Source organism: Oratosquilla oratoria, chromosome 33 (genome assembly GCF_046742065.1).
Source record: "Oratosquilla oratoria isolate Oo_2021 chromosome 33, ASM4674206v1, whole genome shotgun sequence".
In the NCBI taxonomy this organism is placed as follows: Eukaryota; Metazoa; Arthropoda; class Malacostraca; order Stomatopoda; family Squillidae; genus Oratosquilla; species Oratosquilla oratoria.
Genome location: NC_134809.1, coordinates 20,878,065 through 20,890,564, shown reverse-complemented (window position 1 = coordinate 20,890,564; position 12,500 = coordinate 20,878,065).

Genomic DNA, 12,500 nt, shown 5'->3' with positions numbered 1-12,500 from the left:
GCAATAAAAGTTGAGTATTCAATACATTTCGAAATATCTTATCAAGAATTCAGCTGACAATTCTGAACTATATATTCTGTATATTTTTGTATTAAAAGCACTACTGCAAACTGAACTAGGTGACTCGGGTTCGATCCCAGAATCTACCGGTGAATGCCACTTTACCCTGCCGACCAATCAACAGCGTAAATTTGACATTTTTGGCCTCAATTAAGTGTCTGCTTAACCTAATGTCAAGGTCTTACTCCGACTTATGACAAACGATATCATCCAGCCTAGGGACCTTCATTTTAACCTTCTTGATCAATTCTCTCACTACGTATGCTTTGTATATCTTACTATGCCTAAATATTGGCATTCCTATTGAATTTAAGGACCTAAAATCCCAATTTTGATCAATTCAACTGAGGTGTTTTCTTTTGGCTGTCGCTGAGCAACTTCATCTGGCTCATGGAATCTTACTGTTGGAAAATAACTTAAAATTCGATTTGGCAACTTGTTATTGCAGGACGAAGACTCTGAAATACTACTTCGAGTGAAGTTAGAGTCAGTCATTGGGCCCTTGCTGGACGGCAGGTTGCCAGTGGGCATTGAAGGGATGTAATTGAGTTTTCTGTTGTTATCTTAGCGGCCTTGCTGTGGATGTGCTGTGTCTTGCGACACTGCTTCTGACCCAGGGCAGTGGACAAGATGCAGGGATGACCCGTCATCCAGGAGGTGCCAAGATAACAGGGAGGGAAGAGGGTAGATGGTAGTGGAGTGTATTTGGGATGAAATGGGTGGGAGTGGTTTTTATGCCTTTGTTTTTTGGCTACCTCCCTTATAAGGGGGAAAAAGCCTTTGGTATATGTATGAATGTATCTTATTCTTCAGCTCACCGTCCAGTAAGGGTTCAATAATTGGCTCTATTTCCTAGAACGCAGTATGTTAAAAAGGTCATGAACATACTATGCTTTCCACTATGCAAATATAAATTTTATTTTACTACTGAAAACAAAATCTACTCGACATAAGAAAACACCTTGGTCTGTGAGGTAAATACTACGTACAAAATCTTATGTAATACTTTTCAACAAAAATCTTGTTTGAACAGAAGCCATGGCGTGGATCAAGATTTATGCGCCCCGCTGTACCTCAAAAGGTTTCCTATTGGCGATATGTCCCAATAACTTCCAATACCTTTGTGGCACTTTCCGCGGGTCTTGCTGGCACTCTGACATCATATCTGGCACCATGATTCAACAGGTGTCGACCTGCCTGAACAGGTGTTACTACGAACACCCAAAACTTACCCACTTATCACCAAAATCACACGAATATATCCCTCGTTATTCTTGCAGTGACACAAATTCGTTTACAAGACATTGTTTTGATAATGAACACTTATGTGTATAAAGAACCGTAATAGTTCGATCTCAAGAGCTACCGGCGTCCACCTCTTGTTTTTGGTTCTCTGAGCACCAAGGCCAAAGATGCCTTTGGTCGCAATTAAGCACCTCCAGATGAAAGCTCTATCAAGGCACCACCGCTCCAACACACCCACACGTTTCCTGGCACCTGCACCTGCAGTTGTCCATTTGGCACGCTGCCTTACCATGTACCTCGGTGACATGACACCCAAACAGGTCACCTTGGCACCCTGCCTCCATAGGACCGCCCCCGAGAGGTCTTGTTGATATGGAAATTAAGCAATTCAGTTTACGACACATAACATATTGATATGAACTGGAGATCCTGGATTACCGCCGCAGTGCGTTCGGATCCGGGCCTCGTGATTGTTGAAACCATTTTCGTTTACCTTTTCATCAAGGAGGCATCCATTACATATCACATTCTGATTCCCGTCAGATGATTATATTCTTATGTTTACTGGTTTCGCAGAATGATAGGTAATTACTGCCATTTTGTCATATATCACAAACGCTTTTGTCCAGACTCTGCATATATATATATATATATAATATATATATATATAATATATATATATAAATATATATATAAATATATATATAATATACAAAATATATATATATATATAATATATATATATATTATATATATATACATACACACACACACATATATATATATACATACACACACACACACACATATATATATATATATATACACACATACATATACATACATATATATATATATATATATATATATATTATATATATATATACACACATACATATACATATATATATACACACACATATATATATTATATATATATATATGTGTGTGTGTGTGTGTGTGTGTGTGTGTGTGTGTGTGTGTGTGTGTGTGTGTGTATGTATGTATATATATAAGCAATTGTCATCTCAATCTCCTTTCCATTAAATTCTATTTAGGTAATTGAAACCAACCTTAGTCGCAGATGCTTATTATGAGGTATTAACTGCATAGATGTTATGATGTCAGTACATTAGAAACTTTACTGGAACCCCTACGGACCAGAATCTCACAGCATTTTCATATGAATGAAGACTAATCTTTACTCAAAGAAGAATACTGATCACCTATAGTCCTATAGCTTCTATATCTCTCTACGTCTCCACCTCCCCTTGATTCTATCTTTCATAACCTGCATGACTCCATCTCTTCTGAGCAATATTTTCTTAAGGATAGAAGCGCTGGTTTTTGGACAATTATTGACAACAGAATCGAACATTCCTCCATAATGGCACCCTCTTTAATTAAGCCTCTATTTCACGACTTCTACGACTATTATCCATCTTCTCTTAACACCCCATGGCGAAGAACAAGACTATTGTTACTGTTTTCTCGTGTGTGTCTTAAATAGCGAACAAATGTGGGCTTAATGATGGGACTAGCAATCCTCTGTTCTCGTTCTCTCTCTCTCTCTCTCTTCCTCTCTCTCTCTCTCCTATAAAGTGTCAAGGCTTTCACTCAGCAACTCCTCTTTCAATGGAGATTGAAAGACATTTCGCAGGTTTCTTTATGTTATAGAATTATTGCGATATTAAATATAACCTGAAAATGCCCGAGGATCTTCAATAATGAGAACATAAAACGTTTTAAAAAATGCTTCCAATGGCACTAACATTCCACGGGGGAAAAGAAATTATCTTAAGCTAATTCAGGGGTAATTGACCATGAGCAACTTGCCATTTGAGAAATGTTGGTTGCATCGCCTTTGTGTTGATGAAGATTTCTCCTCTTCCCGTTTTCTTTTCCTTCCCCTTTTACCGTTTTCTTTTACTTTCCCTTCTCCCGTTTCCTTCCCCTTTTACCGTTTTCTTTTACTTTCCCTTCTCCCGTTTCCTTTTCCTTCCCCTCCTTCCGTTTTTTCTCCTTTCCCTTCTTCCGTTTTCTATTCCTTCCCCTTCTCCCGTTTTCTTTTCCTTCCCCTTCCGTTTTCTTTTCCTTCCCCTTCTTCCGTTTTCTTTTACTTCCCCTTCTCCCGTTTTCTTTTACTTCCCCTTTTCCCGTTTTCTTTTCCTTCGTGGCAGGGAATCATTTTGCAGATCTATTCTAGCTGATCATAGAGGGTTTTATTAACCTAATTCTGCTCCCCAGCTGAATGAAATTGTATGATACTGACCTGTACATATACTTTAAAATGACGTCACTACTGTGATGGAATTTACCGTTGTCCATTTCTATTTCATTTCTGGGTTTGCCGGAAATCTGTAATACGAACTGTATTTTTCTTTTCTGAATGAGATCCTGTCCTTATCAGAAACAAAATCCGTGAAGAATTTTTTAATTTTGTAACAGTTTAGTATGTAAAAGGAAATCCAAGACTTGCTGTGGTTATCGACATTAAATCACTGTTCATTACGTTGGACAAAAATGAATCGTTTGAGCCAACAACAATAATAAGTACACTGTGTCATTCAACATTATATATATATATATATATATATATATATATATATATATATATATATATATACATATATACATAGTTCTTTTCTATATATTTTATTATCATTATTAACTTGCACTTGAAATGTATTAAATTCTAAAAGTCATACTTATATCACTGTATTCAGTGTCGGAAATAGGTGTAGACACACTCTTATTACTTTAATGTAAAAAGCATTTGTTCATTTCCGTATAATGTGACGCGTGTACACATCTTAATACAACTTCATTACATTATATTTACACAATGTGTCAAACCTCTTTCATTATTCGTAGATTTATGATAATTATCTTTATATCAGGACGGCATAAGGGACAAAATTCCTTGTTGTTTAACCATCTTCTCATCAGCGTTGATCAGATACTTGCGTGTCTGCTGATTCAGGAACATCTGACCCCTCCCCACCCTTCTTATGCCCCAAATCCTCTCCATTCCCCGTCTAAAGAAGAGGCAGAAAAGACGCGTTTCCACAGAGGAGGAAGAGTACTTTACTGAAGCCCCGGACTCTTAGACTCCTAAAGCCCCGATCACACTATCACGATTCTCGTCAAATGTGAATTCTAGACTCCTAAAGCCCCGGTCACACTATCACGATTCTCGGCAAATGTTGTGAATTCGGAAAGCATCGAGACGACTTCGCGTGCAGCATCCTAGACTTACCTAAGTCTACAATTCAACAATGTGTCTAATATTCGTATATGTTTAACTTCTCTTTGTTCGTCATTCGGCTTCTTAATATATGACGCAGAGGTGATTTGATATTTGGAGATTCGAAAAATAAAAAGACTGTAGACGAAGTCGTTTCCACTAAGAACGAACCCACTTGAGTCGTGATAGTGTGACCGGGGCTTAAGGAACTAAGTTAATCACTCTGCCTGATTTCCTTTTACAATAAATAATCCTTTCTGAACCTACAGAAAACAATCCTCGAGATTATTTCTTCTTTTACTTCAAATTCTCTTTTACTTCCTTTTATATACAACTTCCCGTTCGCTTTCGCCTCTTCTAAGTTCACTTTCTCCGTTTTCTAATTTCTTTTTCGTCCGATTCTTCTTCTTCATCAAACGCTTTCGTATGCGCGACTTCAGCGTTTGTCCTTCTCTGTAACAACTTTCTTCTCCCCATTTGTTTTCCGGTTCATTACTTATTCTTTAAACTTTTCTTCTTCTAGGCTGACAGTTTAATTTTCTCCTTTCCTTTATTTCCCCTTGCTATTCACTTCACCAGCTCACTTATATAATAATGTTTCTAACATTGTCACCATGTATTTTTTCGAGCTTTGATACTTATATGCATAAATACACACACTCGCACATATAATTATGTGCATATATATATACATATATATATATATATATATATATATATATATATATAAAAGGTATATGTAGTGTGTGTGTGTGTGTGTGTGTGTGTATTCACCTTGGTATTTGGGTCACGTGCTGGACTCGTGATCGACAGCTATTTCTCTCCCGAAAGAGAGCTCAGAGCTCGTATGACCGATCTATGGGTAATGCTGTGACCTTACACGCACACACACCCCTAACTGTGTGTGTGTGTCCGTGTGTATGTATACACACACACACACAGAGGAAGAAGATAAACACAGAAATTCTATCATTCTTATCTATCAAGATTTCTATTTTCCGAGAATCGAAAGTTAAAAAATAAAACAATGAACTTCCACTCGCTGGATTTCTTTTTGTCCTTCCTCTTGGCCCTTCGCTCAATCTCGCAATATGGATCGCCAACGAGCTCGCTGCCTGTCTCTGAATCCAGTTCGATGGTTGTATCAGTTGTGGTATAGAATCGATGCTCCCTCCCCTATTTCTAATTTATTTATTTATTTACTTATATATTTATTTATTCATTTATTTTTACTCCTCTGTAAATACCGAATAATTTCTATTTGTTACTAATTGCCCCTGGTTGTGTAAACATGTTGCTTGCGCCTGCCTGTGTGTGGCGATGCTTTCATAGGATTAAGGACATAAATCATCAGAAAATGGTGAACCTAATAAGTGCCGATTAACATATTTATTTCTTTTGTTATAAACATGACCTTCCATTTTCTTTGTAGACAAATCCCATTTCCGTGAAGCAGAAAGCGTAGAAGAAATTGTATTTCCAAATGCATGTCAACCAGAACTCAAGATGCCATTTCCTATGGATTATTGACCCTAAACGTCCCTTTCCCCATTCCTGGGTCACTCTTTTCGTTACCAACCATGTCAAGGGTACGTGTTCTACCTCTGACTTGTTACATGTTACCTGAACATATCTCCTCTGATCATAATACTTTGCGTTCTTTTTTATGCACTGTTATTCCAGTTTCTTTTTTTATGCACTATCATTCCGGTTTTATTTTTCTATGCACTATTATTCCAGTTTCCAGTTTCCTTGGTTGGCGATCTCGTGGGAGTCTATGGTGATCAACCTGGGTGGCAAATGATTTCTTCATTCTCTAATGACGTAAGTATAGATTACGTTCAATGTTTCATTTCTTACTCCTCGTCCAGGGTCACCAAAAATCAGTGCCCCCAAAACACACTCATTTGTTATTCACATTAATCTATTTAGGTACATGTATATATACAGGTATTTGGATTCAAATTAACGTCGAGAATTCCCTCTATATCAGGATGCTAAGACGGTGCCCCTTACTGATGATCTGTAGCGTGGAATCTAATGAATTATGTTCTTAGGCTAACTCGCTGGCGGGAGGGTTCGAACTGTCGTCACCTCGATCTCCGCCGCAATATATATATATATATATATATATATATATATATATATATATGTATATGTATATATATATATATATATATATACACACACACATATATATATACATATAAATATACATATATATATATACATATATATATATATATATATATATATATATAGTTTTGTTTACGCAACTATTTCCACCCTATTTTTCCAGTGACCATATATCTTCTATTGTATTCCATTGCAATGCACCTCTTTTCTTCTTCCACCTATCTTCCTCCCTCTCTTCTTTCCCGTCTTTCCAGAAATGTTTTTTCTTCTTTTATCCCTATGCTTATACCATGCCGCACTCCCTTCCTCGACCCATCTCTTATCCTACCTCACCCTCCTCTTCTATTTCTCTATATTTCCACATGTAACGTTTGATATATGTAAATTTCTTCCCACCTCCCACATTCTCTTATTCTGGAGGACACGTGCAAGTATCCGTTTTTCAATCTTCATTTCCATATGGAATTACTTTTCTTTCTTTTCCTCCGCTTCCCTCTTACTCTCCTCCTGTTTATACTCCTATTCCCCCTTGTCTTCTTCTTCCTTTTTTATCTAGTTCTTCATTTTCTCCCCCTCCCTATTCCTCTTCCCGTTCCTCCGCTTCTTCAACTCTTCCTTATCTACTCCCTTCTCCTTTCTCCCTTTCTTTCTCTCCTCCTCTTTACCTGAGATCCCTCTTTCATCTTCCATCTTTGCCTGTCTTCTCTCCATCGGTCTTCTTCTCATGTTTTCATAACAAATTAGGTTTACCTTTTTCTTTCTCTTGTTTGAAAGAAATTTGTTTCCTCATGAAGTTATTTTCAGAAACAAATCGTCAGAAATTAGAAATGGCAGCATTGCTCAGCTGCTAGCGTAATAAAATTTATATATAAATTCTTGTTTATTTTTGGAACGATCATCACCATTTTTTGCTAAGCCATTTCGTTCTGACTCTTGCGGAGGTAAGGACGGCGAGAGAAAACAAGCCCAGGACCCTTCACAGGGTATGTCAGATTATCTTGTTAGCTTACATCAGGTTACGTTAGGTTAAGTTAGGTTAAACCAGGTTAACTTAGTCAGGTTAGGATAGGTTAAGTTAGGTTAGGTTAGATTAGGTCAAACTAGGTTACCTTAGGTTAGGATAGGTTAAGTTAGGTTAGATTAGGTCAAACTAGGTTACCTTAGGTTAGGTTAAGTTAGGTTAGATTACGTTAGGTTAGGTTAGGTTAAGTTAGATTAGATTAAGTTAGGTTAGGTTTGGTTAGGGTTAGTTTTTTAGGATAGGTTTGGTTAGGGTTAGTTTTTAGGTTAGGTTGAAGTACGTTGGATTAGTTTAGATTACGTTGGCTTGAGTTAGATTAGGCTGGGTTGGACTGGGTTGGGTTGAGCTAGGTAGGATTGAGTTGCGTTGGGTTGGATTGGATTGGGTTGAGGTGCATTGGGTTGGGTTAGACTGGGTTGGAATAGGTTGGACTGGGTTTGATTGGGTTGGGTTTGACTAGGTTAGGTTAGGTTTTACTAGGTTAGGTTAGGTTAGGTTGCGTTGGATTAGATTTGATTAGATTTGGTTAAGAAGGTTAATTATCATCTTTAACTCAACAAAGTACGCCAAAACATGGCGGCATCTCTCGTCTGGGACATATCATTATAATCAATTAAAAGATTAAAAAACGCTTTTATTTTTGTCTCCGACGTCTTGTTCCTGGAAACAACTTCCTTGAAGAAAAAGAAAATCTTACGAACAAAATTGACATGGCGGGTCTGATTACAGACTGAAACCCGATATTTAACTTCCCCACTCCTCATAGTTGCTCCCCGTTCTCTCCATCCAGATATTTCTTCTTCGTTTATGTCGACCACCCTTCTGACCGTACTCCAGTCGTCTATATTTGCCTTCTCCTCTTTCTCCTTATTTTCACCTTCTTTTCTTCTTTCACTCCCATCCATCGTACTCCACTCGTCTATGTTTTCCTCCTCCTCCTCTTTCTCTTCCTCCTCCTCCTCCTCTTATTTCCTCCTTTCTTCCTCAGGTAATTCTCTTCTTACACTCCCATCCATCGTACTCCACTCGTCTATGTGTTCCTCCTCCTCCTCCTCCTCCTTTCTTCATGTCATTCTTTTCTTCATCTTTCACTCCCATCCATCGTACTCCACTCGTCTACGTTTTCCTCCTCCTCTTTCTCTTCCTCCTCCTGCCCTTATTTCTTCCTCGTGTCATTCTCTTCTTCTTACACTCCCATCCATCGTACTCCACTCGTCTATGTTTTCCTCCTTCTCTTTCTCTTTCTCTTCCTCCTCCTCTTATTTCCTCCTCCTTTCTTCCTCGTGTCATTCTCTTCTTCTTACACTCCCACCCCTTCACATCTTTTTTAATTCTCCTCTGCGCTTCCGCTGCTTCCACGATTCCCTTCTTGACTTCTGCGTCTTCTATTTCTTTTCTTCCTCCTTTTTCGTTTTCTCCTTTTCTTTCGTCTTTTAATCCTCCACTTCCCTTGACCTCTGCTTCTTCTACTCTTCTTCCTCCTCTTTCGTTTTCTCATTTTCTTTCGTCTTTCAATCCTCCACTTCCTTCTCTTCTAGCTCTTTTTTATCTCTTTTTTTCAACTTAATTTTCTTACTATTTTTTCCTTTCTTTATTCCCCACTATATTCCTCTTCTCTTCTCCTGTCCTCCAATTTTCATCAGATTTGTCAAATATTTTTACTCTATTTCTCCTCTTCTTTGCTTCTTTTTCTATTTCCCTCTCCCTCTTCTTTGTTATATTTTCTCCTGTTTTTATGCTCCCAATTTTCTCTTCTTTTCCTTCAAGTCTCACCATATTCCCCCTCGTTCTCCTCTTTCTTCTACTTCTCCATCATCTCTTCACTTTCGTTTTCTCTTCCTCCTCTTCCCCTCAGCCTTTCTTTTCTCCTCTTCTCGTCCCGCCGGCAAAATTTCTCTTGCTACCGGCCCTCTTTTTCTGTTCCATCTTCCAAACCGTCTCTTTTTCCTCTTAAGCCTCTTCTCTCTCCATAATCCTCATCTTTTCGAGACCTCCTTCCACCTCTATCATCTCCTCCTCCTCTCCTTTTTTCTCTTCTCCTCCTACTCTCTTTCTCTTTCTACTCCTTCCTATCCCTCTTTCTTTTTTTACCTCCTTCTCTCCTCTTCTCTGTTGTACATTCTTCTTATCTATGGAGTACATTGGCTCCATTAATCACCAAATCTCGTCTTATCTTATTTTCGTCAATACAAAAAGCTACAAACCCAACTGGCTGCTCATGCTAACCTACAAGTCTTATCAAATCATCATCTCTTTATCTTCAGCACATGACACACACACACACACACACACACACACACACACACAGAAAAAAAAAAAAAAAACGGAAATTAGTTTTGACCATGGGACCCATTCATCATCACACAAATATCAACCTTCCCCGTGCAACCTGCAGCCTTCTTTATGCAATGTAACCTTCACTAAGCCCTGCTGGACATTACCTGCAACCCTTATCACGAAACATGCAACCTCCGACGTGTATTGTAAGTTACATCACAACTCGACATCCAATACGCAATCTGCTCTTCGCACTGCAACTGGAGAAGGGTATTGATAAAAAGGAAAGGTGTAGAAAGTGGAGGAGGAAAAAGAGGAAGAGGAGGAGGAGGAGGAGGAGGAGAAGGAAGAGGAGGAGGAGGAGGAGGAGGGGAAGGAAGAGGAAGAGGAGGAGGAGTAGGAGAGGAAGGAGGAGTAATAGGAGAAGAAAAAACAAGTAGAGGAGGAAGAGGAAGTAAAGAAAAGGAGGAGGAGGAGGAGTAGATGTAGAAGTAGAAGAATTAGAGGAGGAGGAAGAGAAAGAAAAATAGGAAGAGGAGGAGTGGGTGGGGAAGAGAGAGGAGGTATAGAAGGAGATGGAGGGGCAGTAAAAGAAAGAGAAGTTGGAGGATTCGTAGAAGGAGGCGAGGTATATAAAAAAAGAGGAAGAAAAAACTCAACAACAAGAAGAGTAGAAGAAATTAGAAAAAGATTAGAACCAAGAGAAGGTTGAGAAAAAGAACTTGGAGCAAAAGATGAAGACGATGGAGAAGAAAAAATGGATGGAAGAACAGGAGAAGGACAGAAAAAGGATGAGAGAGAAGAGAATTAAGTATAAAGTAAGAGGAGGAAGTGAAACAAAAAGATAACTAGAAGAAGAAAGAGAAAATTAAGGAAAATGAGAAGACGAATGAGAATTACAAGAAAAAGGAGAAGGAAAAAATGAAGAGGAAGGAGAAAGAAAAGAGAAGATGAAGAGACAAAAGCAGAGTAAGAGAAGGTAAAGGGAAATGAAAAAGAAAAGAAAAAAGAAAAACACAAAGAAGAAAAAGAAAGTAGAAAAGAAAGGAAAGGACAAAAGATTGTGAAAAAGAGAAGGAACAGGAAAATAATAAGGAAAGGAAAGGAAAAGAAAAAGGAAAACGAGAGGAGACTGGAGTGAAGAAAATTTGGGAGAAGAACAAAGACAAGAAGGAGAAGAATTAAAGAGCACAGAGAGAGAGAGAGAGAGAGAGAGAGAGAGAGAGAGAGAGAGAGAGAGAGAGAGAGAGAGAGAGAGAGAGAGAGAGAGAGAGAGAGAGAGAGAGAGAGAGAGAGAGAGAGAGAGAGAGAGAGAGAGAGAGAGAGAGAGAGAGGAGAGAGAGAGAGAGAGAGAGAGAGAGAGGAGGAGGAGTTATGTGCTCCTGATTATTTCCTCGTACGTTCTCATCATCTCCGGGGACACTTGTCACCTTTGTAAAGTTCTTTCACAAAGGTCAGAACCCTCATCGACAACGCCATCCCAAATGGGTATACACTTGGCTATATTCCAGCTTACTGTGATATTATGAGTGCGAAATCCCAATATGTGCAAACTACATGATTACGCTAAACAAGCGTAAAGATGTGATACATATATATATATATATATATATATATATATATATATTATATATATATATATATATATATATATATACATTACGTCTGGAAGCTAATAGACCAGGAGTTTATTGAAGTACGCCCTTGCTGCGGCCGAAGCCGTCCTCTCTGGAATATTTGTGTTTAAGAAGAGGGAAGCAAGCTCAGTCCGGCATAGTCATGAACTGCTTTTACCCAATTCACGTTGTCCCTGATTTTACATCTTGAAAATAATTTAACAGTAAACCATCGATATAACGGACCTCGATATACCGGATATCGGATATAACGGACAAAAAAATTGACCAGACAAACCCTCGCTATAACGGATTTTCGAGGGATCTTCGGTTATAACGCATCTTCGGATATAACAACAGACCCCCTTGACCACATCGTCCGTTATATCGAGAGTTTACTGTAATTTCTAATCCTACTAATTTCTAATACCGGACAAACTTCGGGACATAACGGATCTGTCCGGTACTTTCATCGGATATAACGGATCCTCGGTTAAAATGATCTTCGGATATAACGACAGACCCTTGTGCCCATATTGTCCGTTATATCGAGGGTTTACTATATACCAAACTTTGTTGAGGTCGAGGCCGGGTAAATGCAGACAGTGATCAGACAAGAACTAACAACCTCATGCTGCCAAATTGTAGATTTAATCTAAAGAAATGTAGAAACAACGTCACCAGCCGTGTATTTAGTGCTAACAATAAACTTTCTGCAGAGGCATTGGTATTCACCACAATTCGAAGTTTTAAGATTCATTTCGATACCATTATAACACCCGCAAACCCAAGAACATATATCCGCCCTATTATTACTTATTTACGTACTACCTATGCATTTTTTTTATTACTATTATTTATGTTATTATAATTTTATTTTATTTTTTCTATCATATTT